General features: G+C 41.9%; 1 pseudogene; it reads right to left on the bottom strand.

The window, feature by feature from the left end:
- Positions 1–300: 300 nt before the first annotated feature.
- LOC122465086 overlaps positions 301–15,571 on the bottom strand; it is a 109,636-nt pseudogene continuing 94,365 nt past the window's right edge.

The following is a 15,571-nucleotide window of genomic DNA, read 5'->3' as shown; positions in this document are numbered from 1 at the left end:
CTCCGAAATCTTCAAAATGGCTGCCAAACACATGTAGCATGGATGCATACTCATAGCTCTTTTAGAGTTTTCTGCAAATGAACATTTGCTTAGATGAATACCCAGGGAGTGAAAACAAAAGGGGTCACCAATAGCATTCAGGCAGATTTGCAGTTCTTGTTTAAATTAATGTTCATGATGCTTTGCAGTATTTATTTGGCTTCACTCAGCCTGCACTTTGGTCCACAACATGCTGCAAGGAATGGGTTTTGAAGCTGAGGGAACTTCAGAGTTTGTTGCTGAGCTTTGAAGTTCATCCTTCTATCGACCCACTTTCAAAACATTGGGGTACAAATCCTCCCTTGCTTTGTCTGCTACAGCAATGGCAGAAAGAGCAGAAATCTGTAGAGATAAACACTTGCACAGAGGCCCTGTGCAATTTAAACTAATCTGAACATTAAGTACTTTATTAAAAGCTTTTGGGAAGCCACAGTAGAAATGTACGTACAAGCAGACAGGAAAAATTTTGTTTTGCTAGCTCTAGCTATAACACACCCTGTAGCTGTTGCCTTTTGTCGGAACAGGGTTTCTTCTCTCCCTGCCCCCTCACCTCTTTTCATTTTAAATTGCGTAGGAGTCAGAATGGTATAAATTGTTGCGCACTGATATTAAAATATTTCTCCTGCTCTGGGTGACAGGGTATTTAATATTTTTTGCTCACCTCATCAAGGTCATGGCTTCTACTTCTAATGTGCATTTGAAATACATCCTCTATTGCCTTAGAAAGAGAACAACCCCCTCCCCCATCATCAGCACAAAAAAAGACCACACGAAAGACAATATATTTGCAAATAAAAAATACTGATTGGTCCATCTTTCAAATCTTTATAGATGTATCCTAACTTTTCACTTTTATTCTAGGTTCCCTACTTTTCTACCAAAGGTATAATCATATTTTTTTTAACCTCACAAGTATTTGAATTTTTTTTTAAAAAAAATTCTAATCCCCTTCATTCTGAAGTACACACATCAATCAGTGAGAGTTCTGTCTGGGATGAAATACAACCAGATAACAACAGGGCTCCCACTTCGTGCTTTTAATTTCAATTCCTATATATTCCTTTCATCCACCTTTAATGGAGGGTCTGTCTATGGTACCAATATAACACTCATTTGTAACATGGTGGCCCCCTTATAACACTTGTATTGCGGGTGGGATCTAAGTCCCAGTAAGCTGCCTCAGGCTGTCCTGCTATGTCCCAACCACACCACGAATTGTAACTGTGGTGCCAAAGGATGATTGTACCCTTTGACCCAGCTGTTCCTGGACACACCAGAACCTGACAGCAAGACCTATGAGTTTATGAGTCACGGTGATCAGTAAGATGCCCACCCAACAACTGAACCCATGGAGGAAGGCTCCTTGGAATAGCTCAGGTAAATAGACTATAAAAAGCAGAGGTCAAGGTAGTTGTAATGGGGTAGGAACTGCCCTGGGGTTGCGTAAATCTAAACAGGAGACTTACAGCTGTTTCTTTTCTGAAAATCTCTCAACAACTTCAAGAAAAGGAGTACTTGTGGCACCTTAGAGACTAACAAATTTATTTGAGCATAAGCTTTCGTGAGCTACAGCTCACTTCATTGGATGCATGTAGTGGAAAATACAGTGGGGAGATTTTATATACAGATAACATGAAACAATGGGTATTACCATACACACTGTAACGAGAGTGATCAGGTAAGGTGAGCTATTACCAGCAGGAGAGAGGAGGGAAAAAAACAAAACAAAAAAAAACTCTTTTGTAGTGATAATCAAGGTGGGCCATTTCCAGCAGTTGATAAGAACGTGTGAGGAACAGTGGGAGGAGGGGGGGAATAAACATGGGGAAATAGTTTTACTTTGTGTAATGACACATCCACTCCCACTCTTTATTCAAGCCTAATGTAATGGTGTCCAGTTTGCAAATTAATTCCAATTCAGCAGTCTCTCGTTGGAGTCTGTTTTTGAAGTTTTTTTGTTGAAGAATTGTGACTTTTGGTCTGTAATCGAGTGACCAAAGAGATTGAAGTGTTCTCTGACTGCTTTTTGAATGTTATAATTCTTGACGTCTGATTTGTGTCCATTTATTCTTTTACGTAGAGACTGTCCAGTTTGGCCAATGTACATGGCAGAGGGGCATTGCTGGCACATGATGGCATATATCACATTGGTAGATGTGCAGGTGAACGAGCCTCTGATAGTGTGGCTGATGTGATTAGGCCCTATGATGGTGTCCCCTGAATAGATCTGTGGACACAGTTGGCAACGGGCTTTGTTGCAAGGATAGGTTCCTGGGTTAGTGGTTCTGTTGTGTGGAGTGTGGTTGCTGGTGAGTATTTGCTTCAGGTTGGGGGGCTGTCTGTAAGCAAGGACAGGCCTGTCTCCCAAGATCTGTGAGAGTGATGGGTCGTCCTTCAGGATAGGTTGTAGATCCTTGATGATGCATTGGAGAGGTTTTAGTTGGGAGCTGAAGGTGATGGCTAGTGGCGTTCTGTTATTTTCTTTGTTGGGCCTGTCCTGTAGTAGGTGACTTCTGGGTACTCTTCTGGCTCTGTCAGTCTGTTTCTTCACTTCAGCAGGTGGGTATTGTAGTTGTAAGAATGCTTGATAGAGATCTTGTAGGTGTTTATCTCTGTCTGAGGGGTTGGAGCAAATGTGGTTGTATCGTAGAGCTTGGCTGTAGACAATGGATTGTGTGGTGTGGTCTGGATGAAAGCTGGAGGCATGTAGGTAAGTATAGTGATCAGTAGGTTTCCGGTATAGGGTGGTGGTTATGTGACCATCGCTTATTAGCACTGTAGTGTCCAGGAAGTGGATCTCTTATGTGGATTGGTCCAGGCTGAGGTTGATGGTGGGATAGAAATTGTTGAAATCATGGTGGATTTCCTCCAGGGCTTCTTTTCCATGGATCCAGATGATGAAGATGTCATCAGTGTAGCGCAAGTAGAGTAGGGGCATTAGAGGACGAGAGCTGAGGAAGCGCTGTTCTAAGTCAGCCATAAAAATGTTGGCATACTGTGGGGCCATGTGGGTACCCATAGCAGTGCCGCTGATTTGAAGGTATACATCGTCCCCAAATGTGAAATAGTTATGGGTGAGAACAAAGTCACAATGTTCAGCCACCAGGTTTGCCGTGACATTATCGGGGATACCGTTCCTGATGGCTTGTAGTCCATCTTTGTGTGGAATGTTGGTGTAGAGGGCTTCTACATCCATAGTGGCTAGGATGATGTTTTCAGGAAGATCACTGATGACAACACCTTTCTAGAGACCTCTGAAAACCTACACAACGGTAGCGCAGTAGGGGTGAATCTATCATGCATCAGTTGTTTTGGCTCATGTCTGAGACGCAGAGCTCACAGAGTAGACCCCAGATAAAAACAAAATGGAAGAATGAACCAGCTCGGACCTTGTAATTGTCATGGGTCACAGCATTCTTTTTCCACAGGCTGCTGTAGAGTGTGTTAAACCATGTGACTATAAAACTTGTTTTTTTTTAAATTTGTCACTATGAACATCTTCTCTATACTCGTGTTAGTAAAAGAGATTATAACTCTCATATCTACACAGGAGGCTCAGTTAAAGAAAATATATTATGCCCCCGGGAAAGTTGGAAGCTACAGAGGGTGAGCCCTCTTTTTCAAGCAGCCAAAAAACCTAGTAAAACTTTGCATAGAAGACAGGGAACAGCTTGGCTTTCAGACCAGGATACTTACACTTTACACAAACTGGTACGAACACGTGTCAAAAGAAACAAGACCGTTGTTTCAGATGTGGATGCACAATGGCAGGAAGATTTGGTGGATATGCAGCAGGTCTCCCCACACAACAGTGGTTTTAAGTATATCCTAACAGCGATAGACATTATATTTAAACATGCTTAGGTCCTACTCCTAAAAGACAATACGGGAGGTGAAGTATCCAAGACCTTTAAAACTATTTTCAGCGAAGGTCTCATGCCTCAAAAATTACAAACCAAATGGGGGAAAGAATTTTAAGTAAACTGCTAAAGCAACATAATGTTCAACATTTTGTTACTAATACTGAAGTTAAAGCAGGGGTTGTATAGCCGTTTAACATAACTTTAAAATCTAAGATATGGAAATATTTTACAACCCACAACACGTTTCACTACGTTGACGTGTTACCAGAGTTTATAAACAGTTACATATAATTCTGTGAAAGTTTTAGTTGTATCAGACCTGCTGACGTTAATCCCTCAAATTCTCTGAAGGTATGAAAAATGTTTTTTGAAGAGAGTTTTAAAATAAAGAAGATTGGTGCCCCTTTTAGAAAAGGCGACAGAATGCAACCATCTAAAAGCAAAGGAGCTGTTGAAACAGGTTATGAAGAAACGTTTACTGATGAAATATTCAAAGAGGATGAAGCCTTAACCAAGGAATAGAGAACTATATGCCGATTAAAAGATTATGGGGGTGAGAAAATTCCTGGCTCTTTTTACCCTGAACAAGTACAAAAAATTAACCCCAAACAGGACAGGATTTACAGGATTTTAAAAAAAGTTCTAAATGAGAAAAGAAAGGGGAGAAAAAAGTGGCTACTGGTGAAATGGTTAGGGTGGCCCAGTAAGAGTTGGGCGAAAGGTTCTCAACTGTGTGACATTTAGATGTGAAAGGAAACAATTATTCCTGTAAGAAGCGAAAAAATGAGTGACAAAGTTTTTTACACTTGCACCAATTGGTCACATTGCTCTTGGGGAGGACCTATAGTGCTGAAACCATTTCCATTTGGTACAGAGCAGTGGAGAGAGTGGAGAGACCCTTTTTAGAAGGGTCACATACTATCCTTTCCTTCCTGACACGTGCTAATCTTTGCCCTGGAAGTAATACACCATGGGAGGGTCTTATGGAGCGTGGCGGGGGCCTTATGGACTCAGGGGGCAGGATCAACATTTGAGTGACATTGTACCTTTACAATACTTACAAGCTATCACTTTAAATCCTAAGGATTTCTTGGTCTTGCTTGCAGGCTAGGGAATCTCCGAGGGAAGCACGTGATCTGGGTCCTCTGCAATAGTCTGCAAAAGAGCCAGTCTGGAGAAACGTGGGTTGAATTGTGCCCCTTTGCCTTAAGTGACAGCCGGCTATATCGCTCTCTGTGTTTGATTGTTGTGTGTTAGAGTACTGATGTTTTGTTTCTAACTCTGTGTGTACATGCTGCAAACATAGCGCTATTCAGACAAGAATGTTTGGATTTCAAAATGTATTACCTTTTGGTATCCACATACGCCATTTGTAGGTTCGCTCTCTAAACAGGCTTCTCTTTCAGTAACTCTTAAGGGACTCACTAAGGGGAGAACTTTCATAGCTCAAATCCTTGTTAACCTGAACACAACCTCTTACACTTTATACTACAAGGTGTGTTCTGTTGTGAAAATGCTTTCAGAATGCGTTTCTTACTCCAGTATGAAAATCCCTATTTTTCAAGATGGCTGTGACAAATATAAAAGAAACACTAATGGAAACATGTAGACATAAGAAATAAGGGTTTAACTGAATCGGGAAATTAGAACTTCAAGTTCTGCAATCGTAATTCAGATCTAGTTCTGCCCCAGTGATTGCATAACTGTAATGAACTAGAAGTCGCAGTCAAATTCTTCAAGCATTATACTTATACTGCATATCTGAACTGGGTATTTTCCTTTGGAGATACTGAGCTAAATGAGGGGAGTCTTTAAAACGTACATCTATTATATTCATTCTGCAAGAAATCAGCCAAGGCCACCAGTTGTACCTTTTATAGGCTCTCCTTAAAATCAATTTAGCAATTCAACTCTGAGTTTTTAAAAAGAGACCATTACTGACCAGAAGTTTTAATCTTCAAGGAGATTAAATGTTGTTGTTAGAGATTTACCAGAACAATACTGGGTCACTATTCACTTTTTATAATATATCTATCTTAGAGTTTTATTCTGCCACTCATCGCCATAGTATCTGAGTGCCTTCAACAGAAAATCAACAGGGAAGTCCCCAGCAGACTTTGGTTCACGCACCCGGTAGGCCTGTAGTGTGGACCACCTGCATCAAACCACATGTCCCAAGACCCCGTATGTTCAGAGAGCAAAAGGGCAAACGTGGCTTTGAGTTGTGGGGAAGTGAGGCTGTGCACTGGTGGCTGTTCCCAAGGACACTGTGATACAGAAAGGTAAGATACCTATGGGAGCCCCACACAGCAGCACCTGTGGCTATGTCAATGTGCAGGGTGTTAGGCACACTCTTCTCTCATTCCCATACACCAGCTCAGCTCTACTGGCCAATGGAAACAGGGAAAGAAGGATGGTGGCCTCATCCCACCTTCTTTAAGGAGCCTAGCTCTGCTCTGGGTGTTAAGATCCCCCAGTCCTTGCAGGACTGAGGTGCTATACTGGGATTGTGTCTATCTCCCACATTGCAGAGGATAGGCACCCTGCACCCTCTGTGCACCCAGACAGGACAAGGCATAATCTAGTACTACGTATGCCTAGGGAAAAGCTAAAAGGTGATCTGGCAAAGAGAGCCACTTGTGACTGTTTTAGGAAACCACAGTAAAGAAGGTTAATGTAGCTACAGTTGTGTGATTTTTATCTGATGATATTATTTGTGGTATTTTCTGATGGACACCAATCCTTCCAATTCATTTAGTTGCTGCCAGTGCACGCTTTAAAATAATATCTAAGTTACAAATATATTCATAGGCACACAAAATATTTAATTAATTGCAACTTCCCAAACCTAGCAAAGCTTCAGTATTTTTTAAACAAATGATGAATGTTCCTAGGCAATTAAAAATGTAAACTGATATAAACCAGTGCATAGAAGTGTGTTTTCCGCTGAGCCTAAGGTTGTCAGAGACCTGTTCCATTTATCCTTGATGGGGCAGGAAGAAAACCCTGAACTTTAAGTGATTTCTCAAAAAAATCCAACAAGAACCAAAACCTCACAATTGTGTTAATGGCTGGTTTTTTGTTGTTGTTTTTTCTTAATTTCAATCTTAAAGATTTTGGCTGGAGTCTGCTAGAAGGAAAATGAAAGATTCTGATTTGGTGTCAGTGACGAAAACAACTAGGAAATCCTAGCATTAATTCAACAGAAAAGAACTGCATTCTGCAACTGGCAAAATGATTCCTCTAACCAACGAAAACATGAGGCTTACCACCTGCTCAAAGCTGAAGTCCAAAGGAGGCTATGAGACATCAAAAATAAGTGGTGGCAAGAGATCTTCTGAGATCCAGGGTTTCAGGGACCAGGATGACATAAGAAGCTTCTTTCAAGCAATAAAAACTATATATGGGCCAAGCTCCAACAGCCCAACCCCTTTATGTTCCCAGGATGACTCCACCCTCCTCAAGGACAATGTGCCATTAAACAATGCTAGAAGGAGCACTTTGAGAGCCTACTAAACTGTGAATCCACAGTCTCTGAAGACATCATGGAATCTATTCCACAATGCTTGGCAATGGAACACCTTGCTGATCCCCCATCTTCTGAGGAAATCCAGTGTGCCATCACCAAGACAAAAAATTCACAAGACACAAGGCCCAGAAGGCATCCTAGCTGAGGTTTTTAAAGACAGTGGAACAATGCTCCAACACAAACCTTTGCAACTCCTCGACATTCTGGACCTTTGAAGAAATTCCACCTGACTTTAAGAATGTGAACATTGTTACAAAATTCAAGAAAGGGGACAAGTCTTTGTGTGGGAACTACAGAGGTATTGCCCTTCTCTCTATCACAGGGAAGATCCTTGCCCAGATCCTACTAAACTGCCTTCTCCCCATTGCTGAGGAACTTCTCCCCGAATCACAGTGTGACTTCAGGCCATCCCGAGGCACAACTGACTTGATCTTCGTGGCATGACAGATTCAGTAGAAGTGCAGAGAGCAACACCAGGAACTGTTCATGGCATTCATTGATCTAACCAAGGCCTTTGTCTCTATTCATCGGGATGCCCTATGGAAGGTACTGTGTAGGTTTGGCTGTCCACAGAAATTCATTTCTATCATCAGACTATTCCATGATGGGACAATTGCCATCACTCTGCAATGGCTCAGAGACCAAACCATTCATCATTCGCACTGGTGTCAACCAAGGCTGTGTCATTACTCCAACACTCTTCTCCATTTACCTTGCTGTGATCCTGATTCTCATTCATGACCGCCTTCCTGATGGAATCGGGATTGAGCATTGTATGGATGGTGAACTCTTCAATCTCTGACGTCTCCAAACAAAATCTAAGATCACAAGAATAGGCATCACTGACCTTCAGTATGCAGATGACTGTGTCATTCTCACGCACACACACAGGCCAATCTGCAAAGTCCCTAAATCTTTTTGCAGATGCCTATCACAGCCTGGGTCTCTCTCTCAACACCAGGAAAACCAAGGTACTCTACCAGCCCTCACCTGCACAAACTACTCTTCGTATTCCACAAATCTCCATCAGCGGAGAACCCTTGGAGAAAATGTGGACCATTTTCCATACCTTGGCAGCCACCTCTCCCAAAGAAGCAGCATTGACACAGAAATGGAATACAGGATACGCTGTGTCAGCACATCCTTTGGAAGACCACTCAAACAAGTCTTCAATGATAGGGATCTACAAACAGGCACCAAGACCTTGGTTTACAAGGCAGTTGTCACCCTCACCCTTCTCTATGAGTGTGAGACTTGGGTAATCTACAGATGACATCTCAAGTGACTGGAATGGTTCCAACAGCGCTGCCTTTCAGGATCAGCTGGGAAGATCGACACACTGACATCAGCGTTCTCTCTGCAGCCCACATCAGCAGTATAGAGGCACAGGTCATAAAACTCCGCTGGGCTGGCCACTGTGTATTTATGCCTGACACTTGCCTCCTGAAGCATGTACTCTTCTCTCAGTTAAGTCAGGCAAGAAGGGTTCATGGTGGGCAGCGGAAGTGCTTCAAAGACGTATGAAAGTACACCTTAAAAAGGGAGGCATCAACCCAACAAACTGAGAAGACTCGGTGTGGAACAGAACACAGTGGCGCCACGTCAGACACCAAACCACAGCTCATTTTGAGGAGAACAGACATTCTCCTGAGACAGAGAAATGACAAAGGAGGAAAGAAAGGGCACAACAGTCCAGCCAACAACTATGTCTCCTCCAAGATTACACCTGTCACTTCTGTGGAAAAATCTGCACGAATCGGGCTCCTCAGCCACTTAAAAACCCATCAGTGAGCCCCCCTTGGCAGACATTATCCTCGCATCAAGGGATAGCCAAAGAAGACGACATGACTGATTGTGAGGGTTGGCACCTCTCCCTTCTCTAGATGGCACTTCACAAAGATCAAGGCCTAAACATGCTTGCAGTTAAATTCTCTCTCATCCTTACAGACAAAACACCTTCTAGTTAAGGTGCAGGGCATCAAGTAGAATAGGAGAGGGCAGACTTACATTAAAGTACATTTTGTCATGCTTGGATTCACTGAGGGCAAACAGGGAAGTGTGGTTTATCAGAACCTTCCACAACCTTCATTATTAGAAATGTAAAACAGTGTAAGAGTGTAAATGCATAATTTAAATTAGGCAACATGAAAACTGCACATGATGCAACAGTTAGGTACCTGCGTTGGCTGGGCATATTAGTTTTTTATCTTCATTAATGATTTAATAAGAGAAGTCAAGTGGAATGATGCATTGTATACTCTAAAGAAAAAAGCATTGCTATATAGATATTAATTTATTCCACCTTTTTTGTTCTTGTGTTGGGGAGAAAAAGCACCCTGTGCAAAACCTCCTGCTCTGAGGCACTTTATTACAGAAGACTCAATGTAGCTCTGTGTTACTTTATCTAGGCTCTGAGAAACCAATTAAAACCAGAACTGGAACACAGAGCCATCACTATAACAACAATGCATCTCACCATTTTATGCAATGGCTCAGTCCTACGAATAGACTCTGAGAACATAATGTCTGTTTACATCTACTCTACGTTATCAGGAAATAGGAAGATCACTGCAAATATTTCCCATTTTGTATCTCAGCTGTGTGTGTTATTGGCGATTCTATTACAAAGTGTAAAAGCCAGGAAAAATAAAAGGACAAATCAAAGGAATTGATTTCAAGAATAGCATTATGGCCTTCATCTTCACAAGTCCTCCAATACTTCATACTGATTATAAAATTAGTCACAATTTCTTTCTTCAGATGAATAATTAAGAAGAAATGTCAAGTTACTTACTCCTTGCGGTAACAACTTCTAATCAAAATATCATTTGTAACTTTTTGAAGAAACTGAAGGTATTTCAACTCTTCTTCTCTATAGAAGCATGAAACAGACCATCAGCATCAATATTCCCAAACAAGACAGGGCTTTGTGTTTTATTTCCGTCCTTTTTTAATGTAAACAGAAGACAAACCAACTTGCAGTACTAATGAGTGTGATCTTATTTCAACAAAGGTGGCTTTCATTTTTTACTACTGATTGCATTTTAAAGGCTTGTCTTCATTAGGAAATCTTATTGTGTTTCAGTACAGCTTTGAAGAGTGAAGTTAGCAGAGTTCACACTGGTCACCATATTATCCTTGTCTACCCTGACCAGTTTGTTGTAAAGAGAGACAAACCCTAAGAGGCTTTGTTAAAATGTTAACAAAAGTTCAAAGGTATCTAGTAAAGTAAGCTTATGTGCCAACTCAGAGCATGGACAATGCATCCTTTCCCAGGGATGCAGACAGGAAAACAGAGCTTCTGGGGATGTCCCTGCTCCTATATGGAGGGCTTGCTGTCTGCCAATTGTTCCTATTTGCAAGAATTGTAAATATGCTGGCTGTTCTGAGATATAGGCCTTTCTTTCTTTGATCATTGCTGGTCCAGGAGAGCAGTTCATGCTAGTCAGTGGTCTCCACACACACACCCTCCCTTTATCACTCATCCGTATCTTAGCATGGTGCTTTTTCCAGGCCATTGTCAATATTCTCTTACTGCAATGCCAATACCACTGATTTAACATTCAAAAGAGAGGCTTTGTTTTATTTGCAGCTCTTGTTTAAGGACTGATTTTATTGAGCAATCCTATGGACGAAAACATTTACTGAAGAACATTCCCAGAAAGTTCTTATTTGGCTGGCGTTCACGGTGATTACAAGACATTTCTAATAAAGAATTTGGTCAAGATTTTCAGTAGTGACTACTGATTTTTGCATCCAATGAAGTGAGCTGTAGCTCACGAAAGCTTATGCTCAAATAAATTTGTTAGTCTCTAAGGTGCCACAAGTACTCTTGTTCTTTTTATTGATTTTTGGGTGTCCCCACTTTTGGGTGCCCAACCTGCAAGAGCTGGGGCCTGATTTTCAGAGGTAGGGAGCTTTGAACTTTCTGAAAATCAAGCTTCTTTAAAATGTTTAAAGTTGGGCACCCAAATATTACTTTGAAAAATCTTCGCCTTTTATGTATAACCTATTTAAGAAAAATAATAGCAACATCCAGGGGTATGGTTACTGTGAGATAATCCCCCATCTACATGACAAAAATCTGTATCATTTGTGTTGTCACTTCTGCTTACTGTATTGTACCCGTTTCCTGGTAGTTAAACAAGCTCTGGTGATATGGTTTCAATTTTCTGTTAGCTTCTTACTTTAAATATTTCAACACACAATAAAAAATAATTGAAAGGGAGAACAAATAATTCACTTACTTCTCCTTAAGTTGTGATCTTAGAGAATGAGGAGTTTGAGGCTTCAAAAACCACAATTCATGTTCCTATCATTTTCAAATGAAGAGAAATAAGATTCTTTAATACCGCTATATTAACATTTTACATTCCCAATGAAATTGTCAGGGGAAAATGATTTGTGCTTGAAACACATATAAGAGCACTCCAGTTCTGTTGCTTTTACACAGCAGCACACTGAAGCAACAGACCGATTCATACACAGTAGATGACTCAGTGGCATATGAAACCCCCGGGAATGATAATCAGTATGAGCAAAGTACAGGGGAAATATATCATTTAAAGCAGAATGTGTCTATGTAGATAGAGAAACAAACATACACAACCTGATATGAAGGATACAAGCACTACAATAATTTGAAATGGCAGGTTTCGAGAAATGGAGAACAGTTGAGGAGTTTCCTAAAATAATTTCAAGACTTTTTTTTCCAGGATGCATCCTAAAATACATTTCTTTATCTATAAAAGAGAGTGTGAGAAAGTGGGAATTTTTGTATTTTTTTTAATGAAGCTGATGTATGCCTCAGTTTCCCCTATGTACTCCAGTGTTACCTAGGGAGTAGAAAGGGTTGTTTGCTTTCCATAAAGGCTCAGAGACTTGGGGCTGAATGGCTCCTAGCTGTCTAGGGTTTGGGCCCCATATCAAAGGAGCTTTTGAGGAGACAATGGCAACTCTACTCAGCGGGACTTTGATACCTGGCAACCAACAACCATGGATGGCCCACTTCACTTCAAGAAGGCCAGCACTGTTTGCCCATTTGGAGAACAAAGGACTGGGAAGGTGCTGGGGATGGTGGGTAAAGTTGGCTGCTGAGGGTTTCTGGCACACACCTGAACTAGCACAAAGAGAGGGACAGGGCTTTGAGCTCTGCTGACCAAGATGGACTATGCTGTAACTTTCTTTCCTCTATGCTAACCAAGGACTTCCTATGCTGTGTTCCAGTCGACTAATAAACCCTACTGTTTGACAATGCTGGCTGAGTGTCCCTGCAGATATTGGAAGAGGTGCCTTGCTCCCTAAGATTGTACAAGTCTCCCTCAGGCGTTTGCCTCAGCTGGACTCGCTGAACGGAGCTCACATTGTGAAGCAGGGGTCTAAAGGACCTGAGGTCCAGCTTAGAGAGGTGGTGAAGCTGCGTGGCTTCCCCTGGAGGAAGAGTGAGACCCCCAGCGGGTCTGGCTCTCTGAAGGGGTCCTCCCAGAGACTGTTCCAAATCTGGGGCCATAGCACCAATCCTTTGGATCTATGACAGAGAGACACAAAACACTAATGAGGAAGGGAGTTGTATGTGACACATCTCTCACCGGAAGGTGCACAAGGGCTTAGCAGTTGGGAGCAGGGTTGAGTTTAAGGAGGGTGCAGGAAGGTTTTGGCAAATGGATTAGGAATATGGAACAGCCCAAACTCCATTGCATTCCTGTGTGCTTAATGTTTCAACAGAGTGCTTCTGGGCTCCTAATCTTCGGAGTGGAGGGCATCAGGAGGTCAGCAGGGGCAAGGGGCTTCAGAGAAAGGACGGTTAGTAATGGGGGATGTTGGCCAGCTAGGACAAGGGAAAAGTTCACTTTCAGCAGAATGGGCTTGTGCATTCTCAGACAACCAGGGCATCTGGGTCCAATCCAATGCATAAAGCATCTTCATCATACTGCAGGAGGGATGAGACTCTGCATTTTTTATATCCCTGAACTAAAACAACTGCCCACTGTGTGAAGCTGGGCTAGCTTACCATTAGAGCGGCTTTGCTTAGCAGTACATCTCCACTCATCAGTCTTATCTAACCGCTACATTACAAGATGCATACAATGCTATTGTCTCACAAGGATTTAGAAGCATCTACTAAAAATACCAGTCCTTGCTCTAATGGGTTAAGAAACCAAATTCAGTAAATATTCCTCATTTCCCAGAGCTCTGTGAGTTCCTTCCTATCTGTGAATTCTATTTTCATCAACTTGGCAGAGAATAAGATTCACTTCATTACACATACACTGTAGATACACTTGGCTTTTGATTTGAGATCACTCTTGCTGTCTTTGAAAATCCTTTGGAACTCTTCAGAGTACATGCAGTCCCCACTGCCTTTGCAATATTCAAGACTGGCCAAATGGAAAAGAAATAGGGGACGCTCTGCAAGATGGTTTCAGACTTCTTGTTCGCTGTTCTTGTTCCCTGTCACTTTGACATCTCAAAAGCAAAATAAATATAGGATAGCATTTGACATTAAGAAAATAGGACTTGTAGAATAGAAACGGAATTGTGCATTTTCCCATCTGATAACTAACTATATTAGTCTAGTTTCACACACAAATATGCCTTCACATTCATTCCCTGCGTAAAGAACTCAAGGTGCTGGAGTATATTGAGCTATTATTTTTATATACCTCAGAGCCTAATTTGTGTTTTTCAAAGAACTCAGTTATTTTAGCTGTTTCTATTGTAACCACACACACCTATTGTCATTATCTCGCCTAACATGCTAGATTCCTCAGATTTCTCACTTCTCAATAGCTTACATATCCTGTTTAAATAAATGAAACCTTATAACATGATTCAAGTTTGTCACTCTCTCCTTTAGCTATGTCCCATGAAGCCCCATTATGTTATCAATTGTTCTAAAAGCACATTACACTCAGAACCAAGTCAGCTTTTGTCTCTGAATAGTGCTGCCATATATTTACCTCATACCAAATGGGTACAATAACCTTAACTGGATGCCGCGTGGAGCAATCTGCATCAGATGTGCATCTTCTACAGAGCTGAAAGATTAAATGAAAAATGCTCAATAAAGATGACTGCAGTTTTAAATGATTTTCTTGGAAATGAAATCATTTAATTTTTACCATTAATGTGCAAACAGAAGAGAGAAGTACCCCTTTTCTTCCAGTATTTTACCTGCATAACTCTCTTGGCCTTACACTGTATGTTCCAGTTGATCTAAGAGATGGTCTTCCAGGTGAGATGCTCTTCATTTTGTGGGGAGGATTATAATACCTGTACTTTGAAAGAAATGATTGACTTGATGTCTTTAAAATTTGGGGGGCAAAAGGCTGTTTTTTTTCTGTGAACCAATCAGAATGTTTGTCAAGGAGGTCGCCACTATATGTTTTCTTCTGAGGGTCTTGAAATGTTGTCTTCCTGCTGCAAACCACCGCACACAGGTGAGCCTAGCTATGTGGTGTAGTGGATAGTTTGAGCATATTAGATCTGTGAACAGGAGTCTGAGACAAAGCTTGCTGAACAGTGTCTTGAATAGTCTCTCGTGCAGTTAAAACTGGTGATGGAATTCTTGAGGGAGGCTTCTGAAAGGGTACAGGTGAGCGCTGTTCTTCCTGAGTCACGGAGCAGACTTTCCCACGTGGTGCCAAATACAGGCGACTCTCATCCGGCCACTGCAGTTCAGAGAACAAAACAGATGAGACACAAATGCCGCAGCTTACAAAAGACAGAGTGTCTCTAACGAATCCATTTCACCATAGTGTTCTGTTTAAGAATGATTAAGAGGAGGCTCACTGCTCCAGAAGGAGCTCTACATGGCCTTGGGTCACAATGACTTCCAGAGCTCTGGGGGCTGCAATGGAAGCAAAGCTGCTGTGCCACCCTTACACCTGGTCATGGCCTTGCCCCCAACTCTATGCCCTTTATGGAGGTTAAGGCTGGTAGTAACACTAGCTCTGGAGAGCCACTGCTCTCCCTCAGCTCAAGAGCTCCTGGTATGCTGGGCCTGGCTCAAGGAGAGGGATCGGAAGAGGGGAAAGGCTCTTCCTTCTCCACAGGCTTCTGTGTATTCCCGCTTGTGGAACTTGTGCCCCCTGGAAACAAGCTCACAGACTCTCTACCAAAACAGGGACTGCATCATCCA

This window comes from Chelonia mydas, chromosome 3 (genome assembly GCF_015237465.2).
Source record: "Chelonia mydas isolate rCheMyd1 chromosome 3, rCheMyd1.pri.v2, whole genome shotgun sequence".
In the NCBI taxonomy this organism is placed as follows: Eukaryota; Metazoa; Chordata; order Testudines; family Cheloniidae; genus Chelonia; species Chelonia mydas.
Note: the sequence above shows the minus strand (reverse complement) of the source record. Positions and strands in the feature narration are given on the sequence as shown.